The sequence below is a fragment of the Sinocyclocheilus rhinocerous genome, unplaced genomic scaffold (assembly GCF_001515625.1).
Source record: "Sinocyclocheilus rhinocerous isolate Xijiao unplaced genomic scaffold, SAMN03320098_v1.1 scaffold485, whole genome shotgun sequence".
Classification (NCBI taxonomy): domain Eukaryota; kingdom Metazoa; phylum Chordata; class Actinopteri; order Cypriniformes; family Cyprinidae; genus Sinocyclocheilus; species Sinocyclocheilus rhinocerous.
Genome location: NW_015659927.1, coordinates 170,190 through 185,730, shown reverse-complemented (window position 1 = coordinate 185,730; position 15,541 = coordinate 170,190).

The following is a 15,541-nucleotide window of genomic DNA, read 5'->3' as shown; positions in this document are numbered from 1 at the left end:
TGTATATACATTTATATATTTATATTATTATATATATGTTTAATATATAAACATTACATATTTTTCTTAAATATATACATGCATGTGTGTGTGTATTTATATATACAGGTGCATCTCAATAAATTAGAATGTCGTGGAAAAGTTCATTTATTTCAGTAATTCAACTCAAATTGTGAAACTCGTGTATTAAATAAATTCAATGCACACAGACTGAAGTAGTTTAAGTCTTTGGTTCTTTTAATTGTGATGATTTTGACTCACATTTACCAAAAACCCACCAATTCACTATCCTTTGGTTCTTTTAATTGTGATGATTTTGGCTCACATTTAACAAAAACCCACCAATTCACTATCTATATTTAATACACAAGTTTCACAATTTGAGTTGAATTACTGAAATAAATGAACTTTTCCACGACATTCTAATTTATTGAGATGCACCTGTATTACATATCGTAAAAAGGGGCATAATATGTCTCCTTTAAGAAAATGATCAATGGTTTTGCTAGATAAGAGCCTTATTCCTCAGCTGGGAGCCCAATGAAGCTGCACTAAAACTGTAATTTGGACATTCAACCCATGATCTCCATTGAAGTCCACTAGGCTATATGGAGGAAAATCCTGGAATGTTTTCCTCAAAACCCTTAATTTCTTTTCGACTGAAAAAAGAAAGACATGAACATCTTGGATGACATGGGGGTGAGTAAATGATTAGGAATTTTTTATTCTTTTATTCTGGAAGTGAACTAATCCTTTGAAGGGAAAATGTATCCAAAAATGTTGCTGGTAGCCATTGGCTTTCATAGTTATTTTTTATTCTATTGAAGTCAATGGCTACCAAAAAATGTTTGGTTACCAACATTCTTCAAAATATCTTATTTTGTGTTCAACAGAATAAAGAAACTCAAACAGGTTTGGAACAACTTTAGGGTGAGTAAATCATTTTCATTTTTGGGTGAACTATCCCTTTAACAGCTACATAGCAACACCTTGGTGAACAATAACAACACCTTGTTACTGGCAACTGCTCACATTTTCTTTAGAAATCTAGTTCTATTGTTGGTCTTGCAGTTGCTAACATGATTTTTAAGACACAACTGACACAAATTTATAGATATTAGACAGACAGAGAGAAAGTTGAAAAACTTACAGCATGGTGCCTCTCTGAACATCAAGAAGATGAGTGTAGACTACAGGAAACATCACAAACTACATCAGTGGGACTTAAACTGAGGAGGTCAGGCAGTTAACATCACACCAGCACTGCGATCAAAATGGATAGCCGCAGATCCTGACTGGCATGCAATCACACAACCTGGCCAACTATCACAGACTGGTAAAGGAGCCGCTCCGCCCCGGAGCACAATGTGATGAGATGATTCACCAGAGGCTGGTGAATTTAGAGAAGCTCATTATTGGCTGTGAACTACAAAATATCCAAGCCATTTACTCAGCTAGATGTCTTCATAAGATCAGGTCTAACCTCAAGCACCTCAATCATCTCAACCATTATCAGGAGCATCCACTCAAAAAGCCAACAGGCTGCAAAACAACATCTACTGTATCTTCAGGGCATGAGGCTGTTAAAGCCAAGCTACGCTCATCTGTCACTGTCTAATGGTCATGTTATGGACATACCATTAATATAATAATATTTGACTTTGTTGACTTTGTATGTTTGTAATATATGACTGTATTTCTGTAACCAAGTTTGTTCTTTTAACTTGTATTTGCTTAATAAAATCTTAAAGCCAGTGAAATTCTTTGAAACAGAGTCTTGGGTCATTGATTTAAATTACCTGATGAGGAGAGGATCAGCCCAACGGAGAGACTAAAATCACACTCATCGCTGGCCAAAGGGTAGTATTACACCTCTTAAGGCCTCTAATGTGCCCTTTAATGACCTCTGTGGAGGTTTTAAAGCACACAGTGATGTTACAAAAGAGGTAATGCCATCTACAGTTCAATTAAGGATGTTTACAAGATATTACAATACAAAAAAGTTCCTCAGGTGGCTCTTACAGCCCAAATCAATGTTTGACCATAAGCAAATACATTTCTCAGAAGCATTACAGTAAGATCCTGCTGGCTCACTGCCTTCTGTCTTATCCAATAAGACTCATGGTTATTCATTATGGCTTGAGGTTGTGTGCTAAGGTCACACAGTTAATGGCTGTGATGCCAAAGAGAAACCAAAGCTTCATGGGAGCAGACAGGATTGTTTGGGTCCAGAAACTGGCAAACTCTTACAACCAGATGCATGATGCAAATATTACAAAAGTGTTTTTCTTACCCTACTAAAAAAGTAGTATATTAAAAATAGATTTATTTCATACATAGTTCAAATCTATTAACATACAGTATTTACTGACATATTGCTCGAGACTTCCTGATACTGTAGATTAAAGGGATAGTTCACCCAAAAATGAAAATTTGATGTTTATCTGCTTACCCCCAGGGCATCCAAGATGTAGGTGACTTTGTTTCTTCAGTAGAACACAAACGAAGATTTTTAACTCAAACCGTTGCAGTCTGTCAGTCTTATAATTAGGGTTGGGTATCATTTGGGTTTTTTTCGATACTGGTGCCAAATTGATACTTTTAAAACGGTTCCGGTGCCTAAACGGTGCCTGAACCGATACTTATTAAAAAAAATTATAATAAAAAAAATTAATAAAAATTCCCCCAAAAATGATGGATTGGCCATTAGAATAGAAATAGAATAGAGAGTGCAAATGTTAGAGGGTCAAGTTTTTTAATTAAAAAAAACAAGCAGATAAAATTAGAAGTAGCATTAGAATAGAGAGTGCTAGAGTTAGAGGGTCAAATGAAGATGAAAGAGATGTGTTTTCAGCCGTTTCTTGAAAATATTAAGGACTCAGCTGCTTGGATTGAGCTGGTCAGGTCATTCCACCAGGAGGGAACAGTTCATGTAAAAGTCCATGAAAGTTTTATCATAGGTGGAATACAAAATGTTTCAATACAAGCATTTCAGTCAAACGTAATTTATGCAATATTTCAAACCTTTAACCCACTTGGGGAAATCAACCCCTGGCAATAGTTTAAAAGTAGCCCAATTCTGTGGAAAAAAATGCTGACTTGGCAACCCTGCATCCAACAAGAGCTGCAGGAGTCAGCTTTGACTGATCACAGGTCGAGAATAAGGAGAGATGACTGACAAGACCATGCTGGAGTATTTGCTGCTCAACAGATTTTCAGCTCATTGACAAAAATCTGATCTTGTAAGATGTGCTCCCTTTACACAGAATGCGTGTGATTGCGAAATCGAAAGTGAAAGTAAACAGCGCGAACGCTCATTCAAAAATATTTAAATACACCGCATCCTGAGAGCGGCTCCCTGATGCGCCAAAATTATATACAATATTAGAATGTTTAAAGGAGTGGACACGAAAATCGCGGTAGCGAAACACATGTTGGGGGAGCAGGCGGCAATGGTCAGAGATTCAGCGGGAGTGGGATTAAGAAAACAGCGAATCCCGGACATTTTGGGCAATTAAGAAATCCCGGCCGGACGCATTTTTGTAGGTCCAAAATGAGTACATGTCCGGGGAAAAGAGGACGTATGGTCACCCTAAGTTGTGGAGTAAAAAGGTTATAATTTTCTCTTTTGTTGGACAACAGGTTTAGAAATGTGAATACAAGGGAGGTTTAGCTTTAGGCATTTTAATTTAAGCATGTTTAGCTTAAAGTTAAGGGAAGGCTACCTGCTGCCATCAGAGCAAGTGTAATTACTGCATTCACGCGCTCCTCGGATGCTCTCATTTCCCGAGTTGTGCTTTTAAGGAATGTGAATTTTCACGGAATGTGAAAACAACATGGACACTCTCGTTACTACAAAGATGTATTGGATTTGTATTATTAGAGCTTTCCGACTTTCACGTGCATTTTCTCAGTCGGGATATTATTTTTCACGTGCGGTGCCGGTGATGATGCTTCTTATGTCCGTTTTGGAGAACGAGAGGACAAATATTTCAATCAATCACTCAGGGATGGCACCGAAATGAGGCACCGAAATCTGCGTTCTGATTTGGTTCTAGTACATACATACATAGGTATCGGGTTTCTGTACCCAACCCTACTTATAATGGAAGTAAATGGGAATCACAGCTTTGAGAGTCAAAAAAACATACACAAACAAAACCAAATTAAACCCTGTGGCTCATGACGATACATTGATGTGTAAAGACATGAAACGATCGGCCTGTGCAAGAAACGGAACAGTATTTATATCGTTTTTTACCTCTGATTCACCGCAATGTCCGAACTGTCCTGAGCGCGTTCTCGACAGCTGGCGCGTGACGTGTCTTCTTCTTCTTCTTGCTTTACAGCGGATCGCAGACTTATAAGTGCATTACCACCACCTATCTCTCAAATGGACCATTGACACTCTTAATTGAGATTGTAGATAGAGTGTCAATGGTCCAGGGAGATAGGTGGCGGTAATGCACTTAAAAGTCTGCGATCCGTTTAAAAAAAGAGTTAAAAATCTTTGTTTGTGTTCTACTGAAGAAACAAAGTCACCTACATCTTGGATGCCCTTGGGGTAAGCAGATAAACATCAAATTTTCATTTTTGGGTGAACTATCCCTTTAAGAAGAAAAAATTATGTTTTTGCTTTATGCTTAAAACTATTAATTTTGTAGTAATATTTATTTCTTACCCTGTTGGCAGAAAATGTTTCCTTGTTTTAAGCATAAATTCACTGGCACAATTTTGATCATTTTTTTCAGAAAACAAGACCAAATGACGGAAGACGCCAAATGACACAATCCCTTTAAAATTGACAGTTTTTTAAAGATATTTTAAAAAAGGTTTCTGTTTTTTTAAACAGTTGTTGCCTATATAATTAAAGTCAATGCCGTTCAGAACAACACTGTGAATCCCGCTGGCTTTCATTGTATCAAAATATCTTTAGTGTTTCGAAAGAAAATCATTAAGGTTTGGAATGACATGAAGGTGAGAAAATTATAACAATATCCCTTTAAAGCAAGTCAAATGAGACAAACACAGTAACATGAATCAGATTATGTTTGCTTTGAATGTTAAATTGTGTGTCCTCGCATATGCATGTGTTTACTCTTGGTGGTTTGAGTAGACTTAACCTGTGTGTGCATATGGTGTATGTGGCGCTTGCTCCCCGGCCGAGCTAATGAAACGCAAACAACCCAAGCAGACAGCAGCAGTTACGTGATCTATGCTCTGCTGCTGAGAGAGGAGGAGGGGAGAGATGTTGCGCGGTGTTTGTCCATTTGCGTTTGAGTGTACGTGAGGCCCTTGGGGACAGCATGCACCGTAGAGTGTGTGTGAGGTTGGGGGCTGTGCAGACAGAGGCAGGCTGGTGAATAAATCATGGAACGATAGCGAGAGAGTGCCGCAGCCGTGGCGCCCAGTCCGACTGCAGCTCTGCCAAAGGCAAAAAGAAAAGGTCAAGGAGAATGGAGAGGAATGTTGTGTGGAAGAAACGTTCACCAGTGCGGTGTAGAACGTAAAATAGAAGAGGACCCTAGCTTATGTGATTGTGCATACATGTGCGAAAGTTTCGGTTCGTGTGTTCTTATGCTCGTGAAACCTGCCTCTCCAGGCATTAGCCATGTGTGCGTTTTCCGGGAGTGACATCCACCCCCTCAGGCCGTGCGAGTGTGTAATTAAAGCTCTATCACACCGCACACAGAACAGTGGGGGTGATTTAATGTATCTGCAGCAAGGCATTTCTGCAACTGATGACCTACTGCTGACTGCTATTATGCAAAATGCCCTCCTGGCATAAAAAAAATGCTACACGCAGCTAGCGTTTCATACCTCTAATGCACACAGTTGGCCACAGAATTACTGCCAAGGCCTCAGGGTGACTAAAACCAGCATCAAAAATCAGCATGCTCAAGATGCTTTGCAGTAGTGCAGTAGTAAACATGCATCATGCATCATGCATGAGTATTGTGATTGGCTGATCTGACAATAACATCACAATCCATAATTCTCACTTTATTTTCATTTTCAGACTATTTTCAGTGGTAAAATGTCATCACTAAGGTACAAGTTGTGCCTCCTGTTACATTTGTTTTTTTTATCTACAAGCTACAAACATTTGAAAAATATATTTAGTTACACTACATTAAAAGATACTAATTAAAAGATACTAACTACATAGGGGCAATTTTTTATAAACTATAAAATATAAATTTTATAAATACAAAATATTTTTTAATATATATATATGATATAATTTAATGAGAGCCATGTTTTCTGGCACAAAAGTTGCTTAATAAATATCAATTAGGGTGAAAAAACTATTAAAAATAAACATGCATTAGTAAATGTATGATTTACACCTATATAAATAAGTAAAAATAACATTTGCATAAACTACATTGAAAGGTTAGAAGTCAGTAAGATTTAAAAAACTGAATACCTTTATTTGGCAAAGAATGAAGTAAATTGATCAAAGGTGACAGTAAAACTTTTATAATATTTCAAATAGATGCTACTTTCTTCAAAGAAAATTTAGCAAATATTATATATGATAAAAAAAAAAATAATTCTTGAGCAGCAAATCAGTGTCTTAAAGTGATTTCTGAAGGATCATGTGACATTGAAGTCTGGAATAATGAAGCTGAAAATTCAATTTTGACATCATGGAAATAAATTACATCTGAAAATGTATTACAACAGAAAACGGATTTTTGCACACAATTTTATTAGCTGGTCCATGTAAACCCTGGTACAGGGCTCCTGTCTTAGATAATCCAATTAACACAATGCAGCGAAAGGCCTCCAAGAGATACACTGAACCAAAAGCAGTTTGCTACGGAGGCAAGACCACTGAGAAGCTGCGAGCATATCGCAGGTGTAACCAGACTAAATTTATGGACTGAATGAAATATATGACATGAAATTGAGTATTTCATCACAAAATGCAGTGAGGGGCCTACTTTTGTACACAAAGTATGTGCATTTCATCAACAAAAATGTAATATCCCTTCATTTTATGCAGTTGTAATCCTAAAACTAATTTTTTTATTAAAAAAAATGTATAAAGCAGGATTTTGGATGAAAATGGTTAGAGTTACCTATGAATAGTTATTTTACTTATTTGGCCATTTTTGCCCCATAAAAGCCTTCAGTGTAGCTGTGACATTAGAATCTATGTGCTGCACCATTTTAGTGGTTAGGGAACCACAACAAACTAAAACATTGATGATAAATGATTCCTCTGAAAGCTATGCAAATCTGAATAATGAGCCAAGACTTGCAAAAATGTTAGGTGCAAATGCAGAAAAATGCAGAGCAATTTACAAGCAGGCTAACATTTTCATGGCCTACTAACTATTCGTTTAAAGACAATCTAAATTGCACTTTTACGGACCCCTTTAACTAAGAACGCTTGCCAGGGTTCATTAGCTGGAGCTTAAACAATAACACATTTGTGAATTGGCTGTCGTCCACATCTGAAGTGACTATCCATCATCAACACATAGCTTTAAGGAGCTTCTAAAGGAGGGAGCACTTGTAATTTCTCTCTCTATCTGTCTCGAGTGTGACCCCTGAGGGTAAGGAGCACAACCCTCTGGTTGCAGCATATCAAGTATCAAAGCCCTGATTGGCAATTGATGCCTGAACAAACTTGCAGCCATCAAATCAAGTCAGATGAAGCTATATTTTCAGAGATGCCAATCAAAGAGCCTTATTCCAGCCTGGCAGGGAGTCTTCTTTAAAGCTGAAGAGACTGCAGGCAGCGGCACAGGAAGACGTGCCAATCTCTCATTAGATTTCAATCCCCAATACAGCTGAGAAATAACCCCATTAAGGTTTCTATTTAATATCAGTGAACACTTACTACAGTTATCATCCCCTAGGTTTTATTTATAACATATGGGCAGAGCCGATTAGAAATCTCCATATCAAAACATGTCCGTTTTTATGAGGTTTGGAATGATTGTAACACTAAATCTGATTCTTCATTGGCCTCTCACTAAACAATTTTATTCTCCAACACAGGCTTGTGCTGAGGAACATTTTCACTTTGTGTTAACCATATACATGAGCCACTATGATTTGAATACATCAGGTAGTAAAAATCGACAGGGACCTGGCGATAAAATATTATATCATATCAATATCTGGGTCATGATACGATAGTATTGCCAAAATTTGTTACACATATACTCACTTTTTTATTTGTACTCAAGTAAGACAAAAAATCAGTAGAAAGAATAATACATTCTAACGCATAGCTTTCTCCAGGTTTTCTACTGTATATATACAGTATATAGAAAATAGAGACTGTTATTTCTATGCAACCAAAATACAATGTTAGCATTTACTATCCACCTCAGTGGTAGCTGATTTGCTCTGAATGGTGGTCCCCACTAAAAATACAGATTCTTGTCTTGGAGCAGGGGAGAAGTTAAAGTGGAAGTGAAGCAGTCAGTTACGTTTACATGATTTAGTAAAAAAATATACAACAAACATGATTAATGTAAACATTTTAAAGAAAAAAGGATGTTTTGTTACAGCTTTTGGAGCAAGGGTGATGCTATCTTGCAATACCACGGTGTGTTGTGACGGGGTTGGCTTGCTCAGTTGGCCAGTGAAGTAATATAAGCATTTCTTTACTTTTTGAACACACACTTCTTTTGAAATGGAGGAAGGCAAACTTTAAAGGACTGCTGAGCCCATAGTAAGTCCAATTGCTTATGCATTTGAGCCGATATGGCGAAGGGGATCGAGCAGTATTACTGTTACAGGTGGAAGAAGTCATGAACCCGCTGGTTTGGAGTGAAGAGTGGGTTGGAAACAATATGTGTTTAGGTGGATACTCATCATTCTGACATAACTTTGTGTGCAATTGCTCAAGAAGACATGAAAGAGAGCTCAATTTGGTACTTGCGTGCTGTTCAAATTGCGGCTTTCTGCGTGCATGCACACAAAAACAATCTATCACAGGGCACGAGTACCGCATTGAAATATCTTTTGTGTTGTCTTGCGCTTGAATGGCTTAAAACACTTAATAATATGTAAACTGACGAGGCTTAAAACAAGTGAGAATGATAAACTTTCTTGAGGAAGCAGCACTAGCCCCATCGTTCAGATAGTTGATTAGTTTAGCTAATTGTATTCGTAGGTGAACACAAAACATCTTGCATACCACTACTGGTGAACGAGCCAGTGTAATGCAAATATGTCTGAAAGGTCTGACATGACAATGAGATGCAACATGAACGATACTGAATGAAATGTTGTTTGTTTGCATTACGTTGTGGGCCTTGCGTTATGAAAACAATGTTTGGGATACCATAATCAAAACTTTGTAGACAGTTTGATGTTGGATATTCATCCAAATTATGGTGAAAACCAAAAACATCTGTGTGTTAAAATAACATGTGTGTGTTCAAAAAGTAAAAAAAAAAATGCTTATACTACTTTCCTGGCCAACCCCATGATGTCACACACTGTGGTACTGTATTGCAAGGTGGCGGTGCCCTTGCTCCAAAAGCTATAACAAAACATCCCTTTTTTCTTTAAAATGGTTACATCAATCATGTTTGTTATATGTTTTTTATCAAAGTGGAAATCAGTTTACAAAATAGTGTAAACCTGACTGCTTCAATTCCATTTTAATACTGCATTAAACTGATCGAAAGTGACAGACAAACACTTCTGTTATAAATACATTTCTGTTTCAAATAAATGCTGAACTCCTGAACAATAGCAGCTTTCCACAAAAATATTAAGCAACACAAGTGTTTTCAACATTGATATTGACAAGAAATGTTTCTTGAGCAGCAAGGATCATGTGACACTGAAGACTGGAGTAATGATGCTGAAAATTCAGCTTTGCTGTCACAGGAATAAATAAAATTTCAAAAATGTTCAAATATATATTTTTTGCATTGTAATATTTCACAACATTACTGTTTTTACTGTATTTTTGAGCAAATAAATGCAGCTTTGGTGAGCATCAGAGACTTCTTTTAAAAACATTCAAAAATCTTACCAACCACAATTTGTTCAACAGTACTGTACAAGATTATCAAAGTATGTTTATTTATATTATTATAATATAAATAAACATGCTCTGATAATATTGATCCAATATCATGAGGTAAATATGCCAAATTAAATACTTATTTTTTCCTCCTCACCCTATTAGTCAATGATTCCAATGTATCTGAGACAGACAGCATCATGAAAGCCTGTATGAAGTAGTGATGGCACTGAATGGACATACTCATTATGTTGCAAGGGACAGTGAACTTCTCCCCTGTCTGTCTGCTTCTTTATCCTGACCTTGGGATTACATCACAGCTTCCCATTAGTTCACTGACCTTTACCTACGGCATTCTAAGTCAATATACTGCAGTATTTCCTCTCTTAATCAGTAGAAAATATGGTTAACACCCGGTCATGCATGAAAAAAAAATACCGTCATGTACCGTGAAACCGGTATAATTTTGAAAAATACCGTGATATAAATTTTTGGTCATACCGCCCAGCACTACCTTTACCTGAATCATACATCACAAAATCTCTTCTAATCTCTCAATAACCATTCGGTCCACAGAGCTGCATGTCATCTGCGTGTCCTGATGGGACAGAACAGGTCAAAGCATCCTGACCTACTAACCTCTCTGGCTAGACACACTGATGTGTGGGATTTATGCTCGGCTGGCACTCCAGACTCCTCAGGGAACTCCTATAAGCCAGAGATCAAAGGTCAAGGCTTCTGGCTGACCAAGTTGACCCAACGCAGCCCTCTTACCTGGTTAACGGCTCTCCGATCGTTATCTGATCAAAGCGCCCTTCAAAGCTCTCAGAGGAATAATGCACGCAGACAGAAAATTCATGACTCATCTTGCATCTAAAAATCATTAGCGGCTGTACGCTCAGCTGATTGAATGGAAAAATGAGGAAATCTGAATCCCCCATTCAAACTGAAGCTCCTATTGTGAATACCAGATGGAGACCTTTAGAAACCTACAAGACTTTTATAAAACCGCTCCACCTTTGTTCAGAAAAAAAAAAACTATTTATACCTCTTTCTCTCCCAGCATTTTCTCTTCTTTTCAAAGATTGTTGTTAAAACTCTGCATATAATAGTCGATACAATGGTAGATGAGATAAAAAACAAAGGAACAAAACAAAACAGTCACTCAAACTGACATCAAGCCTGCAGATGGGAAAGGAAACGATACAACTGTTATTTGAGCTGACAGCAGAGATTTCTGCTTTTGCTGTTCTTTTTCTCCAAAACATCTAAGGTAAAGCAACATTGTATGTCTGGAAGCCACACAAACACTTGCATGTGTGAGAAAGGCGAAAGAAGGCTGCGATAGGATGATAGCAGTGGGTTTATTAGAAGGTATCTGATCGATATCCATTAGAGATTTAATTTGCTGTGAGCTTCTGCAGGCAGTCGTGGGAGGATGATTGCTCTGAGACTGTTTGGATGAGTGCCTCGACCAGTCTGCCTTACTCTCTCCGTTAATGAGATCTCACTGCTCTAGCACACAGACACACAAACCTATTTCAGCCTTTCAAATGAGTAGAGGCTTTTTCTCACATACATACAAGCGTGAACAGGGTGTGCAGGGTGCAAAGACACAAACCCACATCCGTAAGAAAACTTAAGCAGAGAAACAACTTTCTTTAGACTGCATTGCAGTTACCAATATACAGATGCAGTAGGCAAAGGAATATGCTATGCTGTCTTAAAGGGGAGGTACAATGCTGTTTCATGCATTCAGAGTTGTTTACATTGTTAAAGAGTTGGATTCTCATGCTAAGCATGGACAAAGTTTCAAAAAACAATTTGGACGTATGACAGAGTATTTCTGTGCCAAAAATCTTACCTCCAGGTTTGTACAAGTTTCGGAGAGTTTTTTTCGATCATGGCTCTTCATGACGTAGACGAGGGTGGAACTCCTTATATGGGCATTTCTCCTGGAAGAGCGCGCCCGCGCACACATCGACCAGAGTAAGAGCGAGATCGCATCCATCAACGCGCTTCATCCGGCGGCAGCGCTGCACGAGACTTGCTCGGGAAGAAAGTCTCCAAAGAAGTGTTTTTGGTTGTAAGGGAAAGATAACTTTGTTCAGCTTCCTAAAGAACCCAGCATTATGTAAACAGTGGATACAGTTTGTTTTTCCGGAGCAGCAACGGAGTTTCACAAGTGTGTTAGGATAGTAGGACAGCCTCTTGAAAAGTTATATGAAGGAACCTCTTAAGGCTGGCCAAGAATATTGTTTCTAACCCCAGTCATGTGTTGTATAATGAAATTGTGCTTCTACCATCTAACCATCGATATAAGGTCCCAAGATTTGAGTGAAATTAAAACATTCTTTTGTACATCAGGTTGTCCTAGAACTGAATAAGGTACATGAAAAATGAAAACGTTTGTGAATTCTTTTGTATTAAGCGATCTCGACGCAGCGTCTCGTTCCCTCGGGGAACCATGGTTACATACGTAACCTAGAGACGTTTCTATGTCTATTGTGAAATGTTGTACTATAGTCTGACAATAAAGTTTATGTAATCTAATCTATTTATCTTTGTTTTTAGTAATTGTAGTACTTTAACTTATTTTAGTTCAGTCAGCTGATAAGGCAAAATTAAATTTTTAAAGTTTAAGTTTTTCATCTAATATTTATATTTAATTTCAGCTATTTCAACTTAAAAAAGAATGTTTGGGTAATGATCCAAAATACTGGAACTTGCCATTATTCACATATGGTCCCTGCCAGTGTCTGAAACGGCAAAAATTAACCTACCTTAAAATGAATCATTCATAAGGATTTTAAAAAAAATACTGTTGAAATTATAGTTTGATTTTGATATTTTGGTTTTCATTTGAGAGCCACTGATATAAGAGAACCCAGTGGCGTTTTATTTTTTGCTTGAAAGATCACAGAATTTTATAGGAAAGGTTTATAATCAAAATTTGACCTTAATAATATGATTCGAATGTCCTCCATGAAAATGACATTGAACATTATTATGCTTGGAGTGTCAGAGACCCCACAAAACCTGGAGCAATAACTGATTACTTCACAGTAGGGTCTGAAAAACATCAGACAATAATAAAAAAAAAGAAATGCTGTTTATTACAAACATTTAGAGGTGTATTATGGTAAGAACTAAGTAGTATGATAAGTAGTATGATTAAATACTACACCATCACTCTTCATCACACTTGGGTTTACTGTACTTTCTCTCCTTAATACATGCTAGAAACACTAAAATATCCTCTATGAATATGCAATAATACATAAACACATCACTACTGAACCACTATGCTATATGATCCTCAATTCCACTAGCCAATGTTGCTGTCAAAATCTTGTTTAAAGTGGGAAAAAACAATTAATGCAACACAGCCAAAGAAATGTATCAACGTACATCATAAAGTTGCAAGAACAGAAAACCGAAAGCAGTGATGGGATGTGGAAAAGGGCACATTAAAGAGAAAAGAAGAGATGATGACAAGATAATTGCAAACATACTGAAAAGTGCCAGGACTAAAGAATGCAAATGATTTTTGCTTTCTGAAGTCATTATTTAAAAAGGTAAGTCCCAAATGGTTCTTTGTGGAATATTCTGGATCAAACCGCATAATTAAAGCCATCTCCTCCTCGCCGCGTGTGTTCGGAGGGAACTACACAAAGAGGGACCCCCCTGCAACAAGGAGATTAGGAACAAGCAAGCTGTCAGATACCCATGATCCTCTTTGCTCCTTCAAATCTCCTCTGGGTTTTAATTGTGCTTCGGCTCAGGCCACTGGTGAGCTAATTGCACTTTTGTCGAGTGCCAAGTAGAGTAATTTACCTAAAAATGAGTCTGTTTCCTTGGCAACCTACATCATTCACAGGGGCAAGTCTCTGCTAACTGTGACAAACTCAACAACTGTGCACTAGCTTACATATACTTAACTTATACCTGACAACAAAGCATTACATCAGCATTCAGTAGTACAGATGGATGGATGAATAGATATTAACCTTCTTCCACAACACGCAAATGCTACGTGCATGTCTTCATGTAAGGTTATAGCCTCGTTGGAGCTGATTAGTGGGGTTAGACAATTATCCCTGTTTACTAGTCCCATGTTAGCTGTTTGAAGCGGCAATCCGTCACCAGTGTTCACAGGAGGACACAGAACTCTGCGATTTAACCAAGAACACAACACTCAAATAGATCACCAGAACGCATATGTATGGAGGACTAGTAATTCTGAGCAAGAGTGTTGTTGTGAGTAAAAGTAGGCTACTACTGTAATTCTTCTGTAGTCATAAGGCCGCAGGTAATCACAGAACAACAACACGATTGCAATTAAGATATTTTTCAATAAACAGTACGTTTATATAGTAACTTACATTTTAGGCATGATGCTGGCAGTTATTTTGTGTATTTTTGCACCTCCAAACGCCAGAGCAGAATCAACCGTCCTGCATCTTCCAGGTTCGTTCATTTGCGCCTGTCACATGACAAATGAGCAAAAGACTCGGAAGGTAAAGTAACCTAATCATTTATGTTCCTCATACATTATTTTTGGCTGCATTATCCCTTATGAAAATTAACCATGGTTTTATTGTAGTAAAAGTGTAGTAACCATGTTTTTTGGCATATTGATTACCATTTGTATAAGCACAGTTTTACTACAAATATCATAGTTAAACTATGGTTAGTGTAGCAAAACCACGGTTAATTTGTGGTTACCATGGTTTAACTATAGTAACCATGTTTTTTTTTTGTGTTTTTTTTGTAGTAAAAAATGTTAATAAAAGGTTAATTTTCGTAAGGGATAAGTATTTTCTAATTGTGAATATGAATAAGATTGCGTAGGTGGACGTGGTCGGGGAACTGTAAAATGTTTAAAATATAACATTTAACACCAATCTGAAATGAGTTAATGTTTTAAACGAAACAATAGCCTAAATGATTCAATGACTCGTTCATTGCCATTCATTCTGGAATGATTCAGTGTGTTTGAAAGAATCGATTGAGTGAAAGATTCAACTGACTCGTTAATAAAATAAGTAATTTGTCTCCGCCTACTGGCGCGACGATGTAACCTGCAGAAATAGTCACATAACAACCCCTGACAGCCTATAAATAAGAAAAAGGTACTAAATGCAAGTTTCATTCTTAATAATAAAAAATAAGTCTCTTATAGATAAACAAATCAATTAAATAAATAAAAAAGTTCGCGATGGCGCTGACGCTGATGGCTGCCTCCGTGGCGTGCTCCGCAGTTGTTTTTATGTTTTTGTTAGTTTGTCCTGTCTTTAATTATATCCCTGCAATCAGTTTCACCAGAGACGAATTGCTGGACATTCGGAAGTACACACCACCCGATATTTCACCGGTTTTCGATTATTCTGATGTTTTGCTGGACATTGTAGTCGGGGGAGCTGCGGCGCTGATCAAGCGCTTCAGGACGCGCAGACGGGGGAAGCGAGCCGGCGCGCTCGTGAAGCTCAGACAGCGCGGATTCAGAACGCCGTTGCCAAGCATCCATCTGGC